This window comes from Mobula hypostoma, chromosome X1 (genome assembly GCF_963921235.1).
Source record: "Mobula hypostoma chromosome X1, sMobHyp1.1, whole genome shotgun sequence".
NCBI classification, from domain to species: Eukaryota; Metazoa; Chordata; class Chondrichthyes; order Myliobatiformes; family Myliobatidae; genus Mobula; species Mobula hypostoma.
The window spans coordinates 2,302,955-2,319,895 of record NC_086128.1 but is presented as its reverse complement, the minus strand read 5'-3'; the positions used below and the strand labels follow the sequence as shown (position 1 = coordinate 2,319,895).

At 40.2% G+C, this 16,941-nt stretch overlaps 1 pseudogene; it reads right to left on the bottom strand.

Moving 5' to 3' along the window:
* Positions 1–2,782: 2,782 nt before the first annotated feature.
* Positions 2,783–2,900, bottom strand: LOC134340656 (5S ribosomal RNA; annotated as a pseudogene).
* Between the last annotated feature and the right edge of the window lie 14,041 nt (positions 2,901–16,941).

Genomic DNA, 16,941 nt, shown 5'->3' with positions numbered 1-16,941 from the left:
AAATTTGCTGCCACAGATGTCTGTGGAAGCAAGGTCACTGAGTGTATTTAAGGTGGAGCATGATAGGTTCTTGATGAGTCAGGGCATGAGGGGATACGGGGAGAAGGCAGGAGATTGGGAGCCAAGAGGGAAAATTGGATCAGCCACAATGACATGGCAGAGCAGACTCAATGGGACAAATGGTCTAATTCTGCTCCTATGTCTTATGGGTCATTCCAGTGAGTGTTGTCCACTTAGTTTATGCTTTTATTACAAATACCTCATTCCATTTAAGTAAGGTCATCTTTTCTACCCTTGCTTTCAGTGCATTAGCTCAAGATATTTATGAAACTGCGGGTGATGCCAAAGGTCAGATACCAGCACAACAGCCGAGTACAGGGATCTGCAGCTGAAGTAAAGCTGGTAAACATGATTAGATCCTGCACATCTGAAGGAAGTTGTTGACTCTGATCAAAAAGTTTAATTAGTTTCAGAAAATTAAAGGTGCTAATTAAGTTTATTAATTATGACATTTATCTTTTTAATAAATGTTATTTTTTTAAATTACTTAACTTCTCTGAAACTTATCAAAGATATTTAAAGATAGTTTCGAGCTTTGACTCAGATTCTGAAGGCATTAGCGGCACAGCTGTCAGGTATGTGTATTCAAGATTGACCACCTGAGGCCCAGTCACAGCCTACTTGTTTACACCAGATGGCCGAGATTTCAAGGTCCCCAATGAAATCAGCCCTCCAGGCGGAACAAAAGTGTGGCTGTGGCAATAGTTCAGCTATCTAGCCAAGACAATTGAATCTGACCTGCCCTGATTGTTGCCGTGAACAACTAGCATTGATATTACCTATGGCACAAGCTGATCTTGACCACGCTGGTACATAGAGCTCTACATCTGGCCTCAGTTGCCTCTTAGGTGGAGGAAATATTTGGAGGGCTCCTGGTCTGGGGCCATTTGTACCAATGTCAAGATAAACTCTTATGATGATTTCTGCTCATCTATATCACCATATGACATAGGCCCCAGATTTCAAAGTAACGATTTCTGCAGCTTTTTGAACTACTCGGCAGAGCCTTGCAGCTGCTGAAACTAATGGGAAAAACTGGAAAGTAACTGAAGCTAAGAAAAATATTGAAACAATGTACTTAATGCATATTATTAGAACAGGATTGATAGTGATAACAATGGAAGCCTATTGTGCATCTTAACGTTCAATCTCTGTGGGTGGTCCACACACAGTCTTGGTTCTTTACCTATAAATAACACGAGGGTCAAATGCCTAGCCTGAAGACTACTTACAATGCATAGTTCAATCACTGAATTACTGCAAGATAGGTTACCTTAAGAGTCTTAATGCATTTTATTTCAAACTATATGCTGTCTATTTACATTAGCAATGTAATGCACAACTAGGCATTTGATTCGAGCTGTATACAAAATATACAACATTAAAGGAAATAAACAAAGGTTCAGACACTAACATTAGAATCTTTGATGTCTGGACCAGACATTTTGAAGACAATAGCTTTAAATAAGTAGCATTATAAATCTTACCTCATGAAATATGATTAAAGAACTTGACTGATTAAGACAGCAATTAATTGCTCGGATTCCAGTTTATGGAATGACTTCAGTGAACTCTGTATCTCAGAACCAGGTTTAATATCACTGAGACACTATGTCATGAAGTTTATTGTTTGTGGCATCAGTACACTACAACAAATTTTTTTAAAAAGTTGCAATAAGAAATATAAAAAATAAACAAGAAGTGCAAAAAGATAGTGAGGTAGTGGACAGGGGTTCATTGTCCACTCAGAAACCTGATGGCAGACGGGAAGAAACTGTCTCTAAAGTGTTGAATGTGCATCTTCAGCCACCTCTACCTCCCCCTGATGATAGTAATGAGAAGGTATATCCTGGATGGTGAGAGTTCCTAATTATGGATACTACCTTCTTGAGCTATTGACTTTTGAAGATGGCCTCAATGTTCGGGAGGCTAGTGGCCAGATGGAGCTGGCTGAGTTTACAACTTGATGACTTTGCTCAGCTTGGTTCATATTCTGTATTTGTTTTCCCAATTTAAATATTATTCCTCTCCAGTACTTTAGACAACAAGCATACATCGGGGAAGGTGTTTGTAAGCCACTGGGCCTAGAGGTTCTTCAGCACCATCAAGGTTGGTAGAACATGTGCTGCCAATCAGAGCATTGGTTTTTGGTCCTGTGCTGGAAACTTCATTCTACGCATGATGCAATGGCTGGTCATTGCACAGAACCAAACGTGGGTTACATGGCATTCCTTTCACAGACAAGGATTGGGGAAGCAGGGATATCCAAGGCCACACACCCACTTGAGCCTGTATTAGGGTTGGTAGATAGGATTGGAATTGGAGCCCTGCAAGTCAGACCATGGTGAGAGGGACAGGTTGGGAATAGAATGCTCAAGGAGAGGTTACCTGTTACAGGTGGACAGTACATTTAGTGATAAGGGTGGTGGGGAAATCAGAAGTTTAACATTTACACAGTTAAATGAAAAAATCTGGTAGTTGGGTGAATGAGGGAGTATCTTTATTATCGGGGTAAGATATCACAGGATTGGCAGCAAATCAGGAGGTGCAGGGTGCCTGATGGAGATTAGAGGCAATATGAGATGCTTGTGAAGTGCAAATGTGTAAAGAATGAAAGGAAGTCACACATTTTACTTGAGGTGTCCCCATCAGTAAATGCCCTGCAGGGCCCAATTTATCAGGAGCACCCACCAATAGAGAGCACCCCCTTGTATGGGCAAACAGCCTATGGCACGTGATATTCCCAGGGGGTCTCCCATCCAAGTACTAACCAAGCCTGAGCCTGCTTAGATTCCAAATCAGATGAGATTGAGCGTTCTCAGGCTAATATGGCCATAGGAAGTGTTGTTCCCAGGACTGGTTCCTGACAATGCCCCAAAGAAGTTTTTCATTGGTATTATTGTAAGGAAATAAAAGTGATTTCTATTTAATAATGCTAGAAAAACAGGACTTTGCAATTAAATTTCCATGCAAGGAAATGGGACCGAGTATGAGCCAACCATTCAAGGATTGAAGAAACTTCCTTTTCGTTCCTTTTACTGGTGAGGGAATGTCCAGTTTTAATCACACCTACCTCAAATTCCAGACTTGGAAACTTAGGCACCAACATTGTCATTGAGAAAGTGGCAGGAGGGGATCTTTGGTGGGAAATTATTTATTTTTACTTTATTTCAACAAGTTTCCCCAGCAACGATCAGCTTGATTAGGCCACACAGAAATATTTTAACAACTTACCATAAAATTCCATGTCATTTTGAACCAGTGTCAGATTTCATTTCAATATTTGCTGCTCTGGTGAAAACAGGCTCAGAATAGTTCGCCATTCAGAAAGAACTTCTCATCCCCGGCATTAGCTTCTAAGATATAGATGCTTAAAATGGAATAATATTTTCCAGCATATGAACTAAAGACCAGTTTTGGTCGATTATTCATGCATTCTCTGTGACCACATGGGTCTCCTCCTGATGGTCCAATTTGTTCCCACCTCCCAAAGACACAGTGATCAGTAGGTTGATTGCCCATTGTAAATCAACATAAGTGTGTAAGTGAGTTGTAGAATCTGGAATTTGATAAGAATTATATGAATAATTAAGGAAATGAAATCAATCTAGGTATAATGTAAATTGGGTCTTGATTATCTGTGTGGACTTGGTTTCCTGTATGCTTTACCTACCCGCTGTAGCCACCTGATTCCTGACCAGTGAAACACTTCACATTAAAAGTATGTAAATACTGTCCCCAAAGACCAATTAACCCTGTGAAGTCACCTCTTTCATCTCCCAAAGGCATTCTTAGCATGAAAATTGATAAATTAACTGATATTCAGAAAGTTAAAACAAATTCCAAAAAAATCACCAAATTTATCATAGAAATAAAACAAACTTTAAAGTTACAATTCTAAATCATTTTAGAAATAGCTATAAATATCTACAGTGCTATATCCATGTTCCAAGCCTATACTGGTATCTGTCCCCCACTTTTCCTTCGCTACATCGACGACTGCATTGGCGCTGCTTCCTGCACGCATGCTGAGCTTGTTGACTTCATTAACTTTGCCTCCAACTTTCACCCTGCCCTCAAGTTTACCTGGTCCATTTCCAACACCTCCCTCCCCTTTCTTGATCTTTCTGTCTCTATCTCTGGAGACAGCTTATCTACTGATGCCTACTATAAGCCTACTAACTCTCACAGCTATCTGGACTATTCCTCTTCTCACCCTGTCTCTTGCAAAAATGCCATCCCCTTATCGCAATTCCTCTGTCTCCGCCGCATCTGCTCTCAGGATGAGGCTTTTCGTTCCAGGACGAAGGAGATGTCCTCCTTTTTTAAAGAAAGGGGCTTCCCTTCCTCCACCATCAACTCTGCTCTCAAACGCATCTCCCCCATTTCATGCACATCTGCTCTCACTGCATCCCCACTAGGAATAGGGTTCCCCTGGTCCTCACCTACCACCCCACCAGCCTCCGGGTCCAACATATAATTCTCCGTAACTTCCGTCACCTCCAATGGGATCCCACTAAGCACATCTTTCCACCCCCCCCCCCACTTTCCACAGGGATTTCTCCCTACGCAACTCCCTTGTCCATTCATTTCCCCCCCCCCACACCCCTTCCCACCTATCTCCCTCCCGGCACTTATCCTTGTTAGTGGAACAAGTGCTACACATGCCCTTACACTTCCTCCCTCACCACCATTCAGGGCCCCAGCCAGTCCTTCCAGGTGAGGCGATACTTCACCTGAGAGTCGGCTGGGGTGATATACTGCGTCTGGTGCTCCCGATGCAGCCTTCTATATATTGGCAAGACCCAACGCAGGCTGGGAGACAGTTTCGCTGAACACCTACACTCTGTCTGCCAGAGAAAGCAAGACCTCGCAGGGCCACACATTTTAATTCCACGTCCCATTCCCATTCTGATATGTCTATCCACGGCTTCCTCTACTGTAATGATGAAGCCACACTCAGGTTGGAGGAACACCACCTTATATTCCGTCTGGGTAGCCTCCAAACTGATGGCATGAACATTGACTTCTCTAACTTCTGTTAATGCCCCACCTCCCCTTCTTACCCCATCTGTTATTTATTTATATACACACACATTCTTTTTCTCTCTCTCCTTTTTCTCCTTCTGTCTCTCTCACTACACCCCCTGCCTGTCCTCTGGGCTTTTCCCCCCCCTCCCCTTTTCTTTCTTTCTGGGCCTCCTGCCCCATGATCCTCTCATACCCCTTTTACCAATCACCTATCCAGCTCTTGGCTTCATCCCTCCCCCTCCTGTCTTCTCCTATCATTTCGGATCTCCCCCTCCCCCTCTCAAATCTCTTACTAGCTCTTCTTTCAGTTAGTCCTGCTGAAGGGTCTCGGCCCAAAATATCGACTGTACTTCTTCCTAGAGATGCTGCCTGGCCTGCTGTGTTCACCAGAAACTTTTATATGTGTTGCTTGAAACTCCAGCATCTGCAGATTTCCTCATGTTTGCATTATCTACACTTGGTGGCTACAGTGATATTGTTCATTTTTCATACACAGTTTTATAGTTCTGTAGTAGTATTGGTAGTGTTCTAATTTGTTCTGTGTTTCATTTAAATACACAATTTGTTAATCAGCTTGTAGTTTTTATACATTTGAACTATTTTCATGAAAATTTGACTAATTGGGGCTGCTGCTTAATTGGGCAAAAATGTTCTATTCCTGATGTGTCTAAATTAACTAGAATCCACTTTATATGGTGACATATACATATCTAACTGAAGATGAAATGGAACTGTTCAGAAATTGTATTGGTTTATCATTTCTTACACATGCATTTAACTCACTGGGGTCCTATTTCCAACACACTTTTCAAACTCACAAGAGGCAATTTTTCTATGCACCATGCACCCTTTAAAGCCACCCATGTCATTGGAATACTTATTAGACAACACTATAACACTAAAAAAGTGAAACAAGAGTGCAATGGGCTATTAAAAGGGAAAATGTCCAGTGGTGTGGAAATTCTGCCAGTCAGGCATCACCACAGTCCTCTGGGTGCTGAATATCAGATTTCCTCTGCCTTTTGATCTGAAATTCACTGATATAGAATTGCATTCTTTGGTTACTTGATTAGTTTAGACCTTAGGATCAGGAGAATAGCAGGAAAGGAGAAATTAAATTCTCTGGAAATAAAAGGGTAGAGATATTTTTTGAGCTGATGAAAATACATCTCAGAATGTAGCCAACTTGAGCACAATATTCCATTCTTTTGAGTGCCACACATTCATCTCAGTTATGCACATAGGAAGCAGTGTAAATATAATCTCAATATTAAGAGAACCCTGTTAGAATGAATTATGGATTTCCATTGAGAATTGCTCCTGCATTTATCAGCTTGAAATGGCATAGACTGCCCCATTTCTAACACTTCTACAATGTCTGCAACTTGGATTTCCATTGGGACACTTGCAGGTTGTCCATGTTGTAGGGATATACTTTTTTTTTTAAAAAAGTAAGGAGTGTCTGACCAATTTAAATGGATTAAGAGTAATGGTAAAAAAAAAGTTTTTTTTTAATTTATTTTCAGTACAGTCACACAGCAAGTCAAGTCTTCTTGATACTTAATCAACCTACGAAGCTTGTAAAACTTGAGATCTCTAAATTTGAGCTGGACTGAAGACTGCAGTGAATGCCACACTGGTGTAAGGCATTGCTAGTGACAGCCATTATAAACATATCATGCATCTCAGGCCCTGCATAAAGATACAACATCTATTCATGGAGAAAGTCTCTATAGCCCTTTATACAACATTTTACAACCAGTGTCCTATAAATTTTAGCTGAAAATTTATTTTAGTAGTCTGAAGGAACAGATTCCCACCCTTCATCTAACTTTTCTGTCCTGGGCCTAGGTCTCCATATTTTTTGGTTAGATCCTTTTTATGACACAATTACAAAAAAAAAAGCAAAAAAATGTCAGAAACCAAATAGTTACCAGACAGGGGAAGTCAAATACCCATTCAGATGCGGCAATACTTGACAGAAGACTGAAGTATGTAGGGCCATTCCCAGAATTTATTTTATAATTGACAAAGCACTGTCCAGCAATGGAGCTGATCTTTCCCATATTCAATGTGCATCAGCAAAGAGTGGCAGCATGTTGTCATTTCTATCACAGCAAACCCCCCTACAAAGGAGATACCTACCAGATTATTTCAAGGAAGGCAAGAGTGGTTGCTCTGAGTAGCTGCTAGAGCAAAGCCCATTCGTTAGTTCAAAGTAACTATGGCCATAAAGCATCTTGAAAGTAGAATTACAGAATCACTGAAGCAAAGGAGACTCTTAGGCTCATCTAATCATTTGCTAGCTCTTGTCAACTACTTCCATTCCTCTATTCCCTTGAAATTACTTTTCCTTCAAGTACTGATCTGTTCCAATGCTCATCGGGCAGTGAATTTTATGTCACTCTGCATGAAAAAGTTGTTCCTTGTGTAGGGTTCTCAGTAATATTAACTAATGGTAACTGTTAACTGCTAATAATAAAATGGCTTCTCTGTAATGTTAACTGATGAGGTAATGTTCTTTGTAGCTGAAATGTTTGGGTTATAATTATAGATAATGGGGAACTAACCAATGGAAGTCATGTTATTCTATCTGTATGTGTGGGATATGTTTCTATATGTTTGTCCTGGGTATGACTCTAAACTGCAACCAGTGATGAGGGTGTGATTGGGGACTTTCAGAGCACTGGGGAAAGTGGAGTTACCCCTTAGTCATTCATTGCTCCCAGGGCCGCTCTGACCCAGAACGGTAGCACCTGCAAGGGTTCCTGCTCAGGATACGAGCAAAGGCCAAAGGCAGATCCAGCAGGTTCAATAACTGAACTTATGGTGGAGAAGGCGGATGAGCTGGGACCTCAAATGTCAACGGCTATAGTACAGGCGGATGAACATTTGGGAAGAGAAATGCCGATTTCTTTAGTTTGCCCAACGGTAGTCAATAGCAACCCACCGATGCTAGATACAAGGTTTCCTAGAATCTATTTGCCAAGAAAACCATGGTCAAACTCACAAAATGTATCAAACAACAGCATCAAGAGGATCTTCAAGACAATTCTGAAGATGCTTCACTCGATAGGGTTAATTCTGGTCAGCAGGGGATCCCCAACCGTCATCAAGGTACTGCCCATAAAATTCAAGTAACACAAAAGAAAATTATTGCCACTTGGAATGCAAGAACCCTGTATCAAGCAGGAAGATTGGACAATGTGATAAGTGAAATGGAAAGACTAAAGATTATCATGGGAATTAGTGAAGTTCATTGGATAGGTGCTGGAACATGTCAGAATAGAAATAAAACTAGTTTATTCTTGGGGAACATCCCAGACTAATGGAGTAGGAATTCTTATGGATGAAAACATGGCAAAAAGTGTTTTAGGATGTTGGGCAATATCGGAAAGAATGCTCCTTGTTAGATTCAGAGGACAACCATTTGATTTAGCAATTATACAGGTATCTGCACCAACAAATGGAACAAATGAGGATATAGATAAATTCTATGAAGAGCTTGAACAAGCAAAGAATGGATGCAAATCTCTAGATATTGTTATTGTCATGGGAGATCTAAATGCTAAAGTAGGACAAGGTGCTGATGGAAATACCATAGGAAAATTTGGACTAGGGGAAAGAAATGAGGTGAGAAATGGGTAGAATGGTGCAAGATGAATAATCAGGTCATTATGAATACCTACTTTAAAAACCACCCAAGACGCTTGTGAACCTGGAAAAGTCCAGGTGATAACACTAGAAATCAAATTGATTTTATTACCATAAACAAAAGCTTTAGAAACTCAGTGACTCAATGCAAAACATATCCAGGTGCAGACTGTAATAGTGACCATAACCCAGTATGTCATGTAAAAGTAAAACTTAAAAAACTAAAGCAAAAACCTGAACAATCCCTTGACTACTTGCAATTAATTAAAGAAGAAAACTTAAGACAAAAATTTACAATTGAAGGAATAGATTTCAAAGTCTAGAAATAGAATCTGTTGAAGATGATAGCAATCATGTAGAAATGAAATTTAACACTCTAGAGGATACCTCGGTAGAATCAGCAAAGTCAGTGATTCCTAAGAAAGGAAAAAGCACAAAGAATAAATGGATGACAGATGAAATCAAAAATCTAATGGAAGAAAGGAGATGGAAGAAAGCAAATCCTATAGAATATAAGTCCTTAGATAAAAAGGTTAAAAGCTTATGTCAAAAAGCCAAAGAATAATGGTTAAACCAGGAATGTGAGCAAAGAGAAAGAATCCCTATTACTGATCCAAAAAGGTTACATCAGCAAATCAAGAATATCACTGGTAAAAAGCTCTTCTGTTCTTCAGGTGGATGTCTGAAAGCAAAGGATGGTACCATTATCATGGAAAAAGATGAGATTATGAACAGATGGACTGAGTATGTTCAGGAATTGTTTGAAGATGATCGAGGTGAAAAACCAGAAATTAAGCATTGAAGGTCCAAGTATTTTAAAATCTGAAGTTCGTAATGCAATAAATAAGATGAAGAAAGGAAAGGCAGCAGGTCCTGATGAATTAGTAATAGAACAAATTATCACCCTTGAAGATTATGGAATTGAAAAACTTACTGATTTAATCAATGACATTTGAGACTGGAATAATACAAGAGATTAAAAAAAAAATCAGTATTTATCACTCTTCCTAAGAAACCTGGAGCAATAGAATGTGAATTACATAGGACCATAAGTTTAATGAGTCATATCACCAAGATACTTCTAAGAATTTTGATGATGAGAGCTGAAAGTAAGATACAAGCTGAAATAGGTAAAGAACAATGTGGGTTTGTGAAAGACAAAAGGTACAAGAAACACAATATTGATGTTAAGGATACTATCAGAACAAGCTATTCAAGTGCAAAAAGATTTGTTTGTTTTATTGACTACACAAAAGCATTTGATAAAGTGAAGCACAATAAGTTATTTAAAATATTACAGAAAACTCTAGATCTAGATTCGAAAGAGCTTCGTCTAATCAGAAATCTGTACTGGGAACAAACTGCCGCTGTAAGAATAGATGGAGAAGTGAGTCAGTTTACCAAAATCAAGAGAGGCATTAGGCAAGGGCGTGTTTTCTCCCCTGATTTATTTAATGTGTACAGGGAAACAATATTACAAAAAAATAAGAGACATCTTGGGACTCAGTTGGCAGTGAAAACATCAATAATTTCAGATATGCGGATGACACTTAATTGCAAGTACTGAGGAAGAACTACAAAACTTAATTGATATAATTGTTGAAGAAAGTGCAAAAATGGCCTAGCTATCAATAGCAAAAAGACAATGTATGGTGATATCCAAAAAGAAGAATCCTATCTGCACGCTGAGAATAAATGGGGAAGACAAAACAAGTAAGGAACTTCTGCTATGTAGGAAGCTGGGTGACATCAGAGGACAGGTGCGACATGGACATCTAAAGAATAGGGATGGCAAAAGACACCTTTACAAGAATGAAGAGTATACCAACCAATACTAAACTAGGCATGACAACCCACCTCAGAGTACTGAAATGTTATGTTTATCCAATTATGTTATATGGCTCAGAATGTTGGACAATATCTAGTAACATGAGGAAACCAATTGTAGCAGTAGAGATGTGGTTTTTGAGAAGGATACAAAGAATATCATGGACAAAATGAATATCTAACGAGGATGTCATGAACAGAAAACAAAAAAATAATGTATGAGATCATGAAAAGGCAACGTAACTTCATTGGACATGTGATTAGGAAAGAGGAGTTAGGATGCTCCTCTTTGGGGGATGGGGTTTGTTTTTTTCTTCATGATTTTTTTCGTTTTATTTTTGCTTTGTATTATTCATTGCTATTTTTACACGATTGGGAGCTTTGTTAATTTATACTATTTGGTCTTACAATTACCTATTTTAAGTGTAACAATGTATCTCCTACTATTTGTATTATTGCTATGTTTTGTTTCTATTTTATGACATTAATAAAAAGATTGAAAAAGAAAAGAAAGCACGGTAATTATGGGAAAGATTGAAGGGAAGAAAGCAAGAGGAAGACAAAGACAAATGATGGAGACAGCAGCCAGAGAACTGGAAATGAATACCAATGAATTGATCCACTTGACCTGAAACAGGAGTGTGTGGGCCATGGCAGTCAAAGCTCAAACCAGGCATGGCACCTGATGATGACAGTGTGGGAACCGGGGTGAGTGCACGGGAGATCAGCAAGAGGCGAAGAGGAAGGACATGCGGGACGCACTCTGGTAGACCACCGTGGTTGGTCCCAGTCTGAGGGTTGTGGAGTTCGGAGGAAATCCTATGGTGGATCGAGGATATTGCGTGAGCTCCAACGTTGTGCATGAACTGTATAAACCCTATTCTTGGTGCCTTTTTATTTTATACTTTTGTTTCTCTACTAACCCCATAGTCACAATAAAATTTATAAAGTGTAATCGTTTCAATGTACCTTGTGTACTGATTGATATTTTATGCTGTGGGTTTGTACTGGAGTGCCTTACACAGCATCTACGCAAACATGAGACACAGTTTGGTGGGCAGACGGTGGTTTCCCCTAGACGAACATGGGTTGATAGAGCTGAGTGTTACATTTCTGTTACCTTTAGGTCCAGTTTTTTTTCTGGGTGACTTAGCCTGCTTTCCTTTCAGTGTAGTCAGATCTGTCAATCACCTATCATTACATTCATTCACTGTCAAAGTGGCCATCTGTGGCAACCCAATAGCTGTGTAAACCAAACACAAGCCTGGACTTTATCTTGTTTATTTTTAATTCAGCTAGAATTGGATGTACAGTGTCAGGAAAATTACCTGCAGAAATGTTCCTAAGTTTCTACGTCATCTCTTTGAGCTGTCCAAAGTTGGAGACACACGAGACTGCAGATGTTGGTATCTGGAGCGACAAACAGGAGTAATGCAGGGTTTTGAGTTGAAATGTCGACTTTTTTTCCTCCCACAGATGCTGTTTGACCTTGTTGAGTTCTTCTTGCAGATTGTTTGTTTCCAAAGATACCTTAACCTGATTCCATGTTCAGTTGATCATGGTGGAGGTACAAAAAAAAATAGGATTTAGCATCTATTAGTTAGGGAGAGGAGAGGAAAGTTCTATTGCTAATCACTAACACCTACTGACATGTGCTTAAACTTCAGTTGGATTACAATTAGACTTGGTTTTATGGAATACATTCAGAGTTGGTTTGAGGCTCTTTTTGGTTTAGACTATGAGACCATAAGTATTACTGGTTTCCACTATTCCATTTTCTCATTTCTAAATTTCCCAAGTTATGGGTGTATGTACAAATCGACTAAGTCCCAGTATTGGGCTAGGTATGCCCAGAATATCTGAGTTTTCACACTTGCTTTATGCTTGGAATTTGGACTACTACAATTACCTTAAGTATCTCTGAGGAAGAAATCTGTAAGAATTTCAATGCCTGCTGATTCCCTGAAGGCCTCTTTAGAAGGACATCAAGCAGTAAGAGGGTGATGGAACAGATCAGCACTTACTGTTGATAGCAAAGGATCATTACTTGGGAAAAGAACCAAAAGTATCAGAACATTGCTAGTTCTTTGTGCATAACTTCACCTGCTTCAGTTAGATAGAACAAGTTGGAAAAACCTCCACAATGTATGTGAAGCTTCAGAGGTCCACCTCAGTTCTGTGGAAGAACTTAACCAAATCTTACAGTTTCAAGCCCTTCCATAGTACATGAACACAATCTCTGATGACATGTCAGTGTCCATGATGCAGTGTCACAAAATCAGAAGTGTCATGAGCATTATTATAGTGAGAGAGTCAGAGAGAGATACAGCAGGAAAACTCCTTCAGCCCACCAAATCTACACCCAGCATCATACACCCATTTTTACAGTAACACTATCCTAGCCTGTTTTATTCACCCCCCCCCCCCACCAATGGCATCATTTTGCACTGCACACTTCCTAGATTCTGCCACCCACATCCACAGCAGGGAAAATGTAGTAGCCAGTTAAATATATCTTATCTTTGGGATCCAGAAGAAACCAGAACAGCTGAAAGAAAGCCACATTGTCACAGAGGGAATGTAAAAACACCACATAGACAACACCTGTGACCAGGATTGAACCCAGGTCTTTGGCACTAGAGGAATAAGCTCTACTAGGTGCATGTCTGTGCCAGCCAGGTCTGCCAGAAAACACTGAAAATATGAAAAAGGAGCAGGTCTAGGCCACTCAGTTCCTCAAACCTGTTTCACCATTTGGTAAGGCAATGGTGAATCTTACTGTAGCGTCAATTCCAAATTTCCTTCTACCCACATTGACCCCTTGGTTATCAAGCATCCATTTATCTCTGCCTTATTCAAAAACCACTGGGGAAGGAAGTTCCAAATGTCCGCAATCCTCTGGGACAAAAGCAAACTCATCACTGACAGCTGTTCCTTTCAAACAATACTCAGTTCTACATTTTGCCACAAGGGGAAATATTCTCTCCACATCCATGCCATGAATACTCCTCAGGAGCTACAGCATACAAAATATAGAAACTGTACTAGTACTTATTAATACATGTTCCTTTTTTTCCTCCTTTCTAAGACATTAGATATAATAGACAATAGGTGCAGGAGCAGGCCATTCAGCCCTTCAAGCCAGCACCGCCATTCACAGTGATCATGGCTGATCATCCACAATCAGTATCCAGTTCCTGCCTTATCCCCATAACCTTTGATTCCGCTATCATTAGATTATGAAGACACGCAATCCTCTTTTGTCATTTAGTAATGCATGCATTAAGAAATGATACAATATTTCCTCCAGTGTGATATCACAAAACACAGGACAGACCAAGACTGAAAAAACTAAAACCACATAATTATAACATATAGTTACAACAGTGCAACAATACCATAACTTGAACAGTCCATGAGCACAGTAAAAAGTTCAAAGTCTCTCAAATGTCCCACATCTCACGCAGACAGAAGGAAGAAAGAAAACTCTCCCTGCAATGCCCGACTACAGTCCGACTCCAAGTCATCCGAAAACTTCCAGCCTCCGATCAGCCCTCCAACACTGAGCGCCATCTCTATCCGAAGGATTTGACCTCAATCTTGGTTGCCAGCAGCAGGCAAAGCCGGAGATTTTGAGGCCTTCCCTCCGGAAGATTCCCGATTGCGCAGTAACAACAGCAGCGAACTTGTGTTTCAGAAATTTCTTCAGATGTTCCTCTGTGCTTTCACGTCTGTCTCCATCAAATCAGAATTGTCCACAGCCCCTATTTTACAGAAACGATATCATTTTCACCAGACAACTGCGCACGCATGGCATGCCGCTCTCCCGCCCTCCCGCCTTAAGAGCTCTATCTAACATCACAAATGACCTGACTTGGTCCAACCAAGCAGAGTTCACTGCCAAGGCGGCCCACCAGCGCCTTTACTTCCTGAGAAAACTAAATAAATTTGGCCTGTTCCCTAAAACCCTCACTAATTTTTATAGATGCACCGTAGAAAGCATTCTTCTAGGGTGCATCACAACCTGGTATGGAAGTTGTCCTGTCCAAGACGAGAAGAAGCTGCAGAAGATCGTGAACACAGCCCAGCACATCACACAAACCAATCTTCCATCCTTGGACTCACTTTACACCGCACGCTGTCGGAGCAGTGCTGCCAGGATAATCAAGGACACGACCCACCCAGACAACACACTTTTCATCCCCCTTCCCTCTGGGAGAAGGCTCAGGAGCTTGAAGACTCGTACGGCCAGATTTGGGAACAGCTTTTTTCCCCCAACTGTGATAAGACTACTGAACGGATCCTGACCTGGATCTGGACCGTACCATCCAAATATCAAGACCTGCTTCTCGGTTTTTTTGCACTACCTTACTTTCCATTTTTCTATTTTCTATTTATGACTTATAATTTAAATTTTTAATATTTACTATTAATTTGTAATCCAGGGAGCAGAAAGTGCAGAATCAAATATCGCTGTGATGATTGTACATTCTAGTATCAATTGTTTGGTGACAATAAAGTATAAAGTAAAGTAACTCTTTCTTGAAAGCATCCAGAGAATTGGCCTCCACTGCCTTCTGAGGCAGAGCATTCCACAGATCCACAACTGTGAAAAAGATTTTCCTCAACTCCGTTCTAAATGGCCTACCCCTAATTCGTAAACTGTGGCCTCTGGTTCTGGACTCCCCCAACATTGGGAACATGTCTCCTGCCTCTAGCATGTCCAATCCCCTAATAATCTTATATGTTTCAATCAGATTCCCTCTCATCCTTCTAAATTCCAGTGTATACAAGCCCAGTCGCTTCAATCTTTCAACATATGACAGTCCCGCCATCCTGGGAATTAACTTCGTGAACCTATGCTGCACTCTCTCAATAGCAAGAATGTCCTTCCTCAAATTTGGAGACCAAAACTGTACACAGTACTCCAGATGTGGTCTCCCCAGGGCCCTGTACAACTGCAAAAGGACCTTTTTGCTCCTATACTCAACTTCCCTTGTTATGAAGGCCAGCATGCCATTAGCTTTCTTCACTGCCTGCTGTACCTGCATGCTTACTTTCAGTGACTGATGAACTATTTCAGTGGAAACATGAACTGCATCAAGAGAATATTACTTCAATCAAAGAGGAATAGAAACCTAAAGGAGATTTTTTTCTCACTCTACCCCATACAATCTCCTTAAAACCCCTCATTGACATGTGGGGAAAACTTAAGATTTATAGTTTAGATATAAACCATCGAATAGTTAACTATTGTTGTATTTATTGCCTATTGGTAATGAGGTAAAATAAAACACTCCCAAATGCTTATGAAGTTGTGGGCAGCCACAGTTAAACAGATAAAACTCAGATTAATAATTTGTAACACTCTTCATATTTCCAGTGCTGTTAAAACATTGAGAGGTTTGACCTTCAGTAGCAAATATTCTGCTTAAGGTCAGTCTAGAACCATAGGCTTGTCAAATCAATAAGGAGAGAATATTACAGTAGCTTCATTACCACATGTCCCAGCGCAATACAGAGAAGATGAGAAAGGACAAAAGAACTAAATCAGCAGAAACTTTTGACTCAGGCTACCCTTAGGATTTCAATTTATGTCCACAATTGCTCAAATAACAAAAGACTTTGGATGTAGAAATTCTGCATTTTTAAATATTGTTAAGAGTCAGTCATGCTTAGGCACCATAATGGTAGTGGACAATAATGTTCATTCGTTACCCAGGGTTGAAGTACTTGTAAGAACTTTACAATCTTCAAACCAAAAGCCTAATGCCTTTGTGAGGCCTCACAGCACATTTATGTGGTGTGAGCCAGTCTGAGACAAGCCAAGTATACATGACCTACTTGATAGGAAAACCTTGAAGATTGCAACAGAAAGATGAGATTTTGATAATACTAAACTGATTGTTGTTCTCTTGAACTGTGAGCTTCCTCCCCTGAATCTGTTGAACCTACACTCCTCCAACCAATTGTATTCCACCATCCCAGCACTACCTTTCCCTTATTGAACCTGAACTCAATCCTTAAACCATTTTGCCATTCAATCATATCCTTCCCCAATACTGCCACTTTATTTTGGCATGTTTCTGGGTCTGGGATATCAACAGATGATCCCTTACACACAGGACAATGCCTAGCCAAAAATCCTTGTATCCCCATCTCCAATATTTTTATAACTAATAAACTAAAATCAAAGGAAAACAAGCGAGGCCCTAGATTTGAGCCAGCTCATACAAAGGCAAGTGAAAGTGTGGGGAGGCCAAGGTACAACTGGTTGTGAGCTTGCTGCTAGGAGATTCACTAAATTCTCATGTGTGATGAATTCTGTAAAGAGTGGCCAGGGGTTTGGGAGAAGTGGGGCAATGAGGT